This window comes from Schistocerca nitens, chromosome 5, assembly GCF_023898315.1.
Source record: "Schistocerca nitens isolate TAMUIC-IGC-003100 chromosome 5, iqSchNite1.1, whole genome shotgun sequence".
Lineage (NCBI taxonomy): Eukaryota > Metazoa > Arthropoda > Insecta > Orthoptera > Acrididae > Schistocerca > Schistocerca nitens.
Window position 1 is genome coordinate 693,458,758 of NC_064618.1, and position 3,893 is coordinate 693,462,650.

Genomic DNA, 3,893 nt, shown 5'->3' on the forward strand with positions numbered 1-3,893 from the left:
AATCTACCATCTGCTTACTCTGTAATTATGTTTTACTTCATATGGGATGGTGAAGTATACGCGATTTAGATTTCAAAGAAATCAGTATTTTTCTTCCTTACACGTAAATAGTAACCGCTTGATTTTCAGTTAGATTCGAAACACTACATTGGTTTCTGGTACATGTATTCTTCGTCGACAATGTCATTATTTTCTCTAGCGCTGGTAGAGGAGAGATTTTTTCGGGACCACTGCTTCACGCCATTTCAGTCAGAGCCTTAGTTGCTATGGTTGAATAGCGAGAGAGGGAAAATTCGCTGTGCGTACTCGCATCGACAGTATACATATTCAAACTGGATCAATACAGTGAACATTAGCATTGCCCCTGCGAAAGGACGTCAAAATGAAGAAAAAATATGGTTTGGATAGTGTCGTTTTCTTGGATCCCGTCTGTAACGTAAATCACTTGTTTCACTTTAGATATTTCTTGACACGCTAAAGACATCGATGATCTATTTTAATTCTTACGAATAGTAACTAACGGCTGATAAAATGTAGTAACCTTACTAACTACCGAGATGCAGGTACGGAATTTACTTTTGTTTCAACAGTAATTCTAAATGACTCCTGCTGCTCTCTTTGGGTTCTCCATAAGTTAGGACACTGTCAGCTAATTCTTCTTTACTAGTATTATTGTAGACCAGAAAATATTTAGAGTTATAGCGCTATGACACTAAATATTCTATGAGAATCATAACCCTAATAAACTTCAATAACCCTGATTCTTACAGACTTCGATTCCACAATACTTCCTTTAAATCTTGATAAGGCGAATACACAATTAACTGAGTGTCTTCTGCCTCTACGAAGCATATTATTTTTGGAAGAAGCAGAAAATTACAGTTGAGGCGAATTTAAAACACACACACTCACACAGTTTTAAATAACTATGGGGATAGACCCGTGGCATAGGACTGCCATGCGCAGTTACAAGGATAGACAGCTGATGCTCAGAGAACACACTAGCATCAAAAATGGCAAGGAATTGTAGAAAATTATAAGCTATCATTGAAACAGGGTACTTTTCAGTGTGTTGACCATGTGATAGGGCCTGCCGACTGACCGCAGAATAGATGACGGCAGGGTACGTAGACTATTTCGGATACTGCTGGTTAAGGACATAAATTATCATTTCACGTGTTGGTACTCCATCTGCTAAGGGATTTTTTATCGACAGTCATTATTTTTTATGTTAAAATTGTAAAGTTGTGCTTGAGTTTACAAGCAAGAGTGCAGTGGGCATTTCGCACCGAAGTTGACTTCTGACCTTGATCTTCTCTCTCCCTTCACGTTCTGTCCCCACCCCACCCTTCCCTCACCCCTCCCCACCCCTTCTACCGCATTACGACTTTAAACCCTTACCCCTCCCAAGACGCACCTCATTTTGGACATGGCCTAATTAGAGAGCTTGTAAACCAATTGTGTTGCACATACTAAGCTCCCCCATCATAGTTCAATATCTTACCGCCTTACCTGCTCATCAAATTATATTTTTCAACCTCTCCTTAAGCCGTTTCCGTTTCATGTAAATAGACTTTTTAGAGAACTTCTGTGCCAATTATTACTCATACACTACCGGCCATTAAAACTGCTACACCAAGAAGAAATGAAGATGATAAACGGGTATTCATTGGACAAATATATTATACTAGAAATGACATGTGATTACATTTTCGCCGGCCGCGGTGGTCTCGCTGTTCTAGGCGCGCAGTCCGGAACCGTGCGACTGCTGCGGTTGCAGGTTCGAATCCTGCCTCGGGCATGGATGTGTGTGATGTCCTTAGGTTGGTTAGGTTTAAGTAGTTCTAAGTTCTAGGGGACTGATGACCACAGCAGTTGAGTCCCATAGTGCTCAGAGCCATTTGAACCATTTTTTTGATTACATTTTCACGCAATTTGGGTGCATAGATCCTGAGAAATCAGTACCCAGAACAACCACCTCTGGCCGTAATAACGGCCTCGATACGCCTCGGCATTGAGTCAAACAGAGCTTGGATGGCGTGTACAGGTACAGCTGCCCATGCAGCTTCAACACGATACTACAGTTCATCAAGACTAGTGACTGGCGTATTGTGACGAGCCAGTTGCTCGGTTACCATTGACCAGACGTTTTCAATTGGTGAGACATCTGCAGAATGTGCTGGCCAGGGCAGCAGTCGAACATTTTCTGTATCCAGAAATGCCCGTACAGTACCTGCAACACGCGGTCGTGCATTATCCTGCTGAAATGTAGGGTTTCGCAGAGATCGAATGAAGGTTAGAGCCACGGGTCGTAACACATATGAAATGTTACGTGCACTGTTCAAAGTACCGCCAATGCGAATAAGAGATGACCGAGACGTGTAACCAATCGCACCCCATACCATCACGCCTGGTTATCCGCCAGTATGGCGATGACGAATACACGCTTCCAATGTGCGTTCACTGAGATGTCGCCAAATACGGATGCGACCATCATGATGCTGTAAACAGAACCTCTATTCATCCGAAAAAATGTTTTGCTATTCATGCACCCAGGTTCGTTGTTGAGTACACCATCGCAGGCGCTCCTGTCTGTGATGCAGCGTCAAGGGTAATCGCAGCCATGGTCTCCGAGCTGATAGTCCATACTGCTGCAAACGTCGTCGAACTGTTCGTGCAGATGGTTTTTGTCTTGCAAACGTCCCCATCTGTTGACTTAGCGATCTAGATGTGGCTGCACGATCCGTTACAGCCATGCGGATAAGATGCCTGTCATCTCGACTGCTAGTGATGCGAGGCCGTTGGGATCCAGCACGGCGTTCCGTATTACCCTCCTGAACCCACCGATTCCATATTCTGCTAACAGTCATTTGATTTCGACCAACGCGAGCAGAAATGTCGCGATGCGATCAACCTCAATCGCGATAGGTTAATCTGACCTTTATCAAATTCGAAAACGTGATGGTACGCATTTCTTCCCCTTACACAAGGCATCATAACAACGTTTCATCAGGCAACGCCGGTCAACTTCTGTTTGTGTATGAGAAATCGGTTTGCAACTTTCCTCATGTCAGCATGTTGTAGGTGTCGCCACCGACGCCAACCTTGTGTGAATGCACTGAAAAGTTAATCATTTGCATATCACAGCATCTTCTTCCTGTCGGTTAAATTTCGCGTCTGTAGCACGTCATTTTCGTGGTGTAGCAAATTTAATGGCCAGTAGTTTATTTAGATGTCCCACTCACTGCTCAGTATTGTGCTGCCATGAAAATGAAGTAGCTAGTCCGATAAGTACCCACAAGTATGGAGAAGAAGAGTTGACACCATTCTTATCCAGTTGTGAAATTTACAATTCAGTAATTTATTCTCTTATCAGTTTCGTTCAGTTACATTTTTCAACTATTTAACAACTCACGTACACTTTTTCGAAAATAAGAGGAACAGAGAGCATATAAACCAACTGTGCTACACATATTTAGATTTGTTACTCAGAACTCAGTGTTATACCGCCGTAAAAATGAAGCAGCCAATCAGCAGCTTCCTACGACAAGTAGGAGCGAGGGGTACACTCTGTCGCGATGACAGCTACGTAACTGTCTGACATGCAAGTTGGAATAGGCAAATGCTTCACTTGTCTGTCTGCCATGCAAGTTCAAATAGTCAAGAGAGGTATGGATGGCAATAAAACTACGAAGATACATAGATTAATATATTATGGAAATTTTTGGTTTTTTTTCGTAACAGATCAATTGCATCTATTTCGCGAATATTACCAGTGTGTTTCAATTGCGTTTTTATAATACGTCTGTATCCAGTCTGCTACTTTTTCATCTTAATACATCTATGACATATAGTTACAATTTCAGTTACGTGTACCATTACATCTTTCCTGT

At 42.4% G+C, this 3,893-nt stretch overlaps 1 pseudogene; it reads left to right on the forward strand.

The window, feature by feature from the left end:
• The first annotated feature begins 302 nt into the window (after positions 1-302).
• On the forward strand, positions 303-402 carry LOC126261394 (U6 spliceosomal RNA; annotated as a pseudogene).
• The last annotated feature ends 3,491 nt before the right edge of the window (positions 403-3,893 follow it).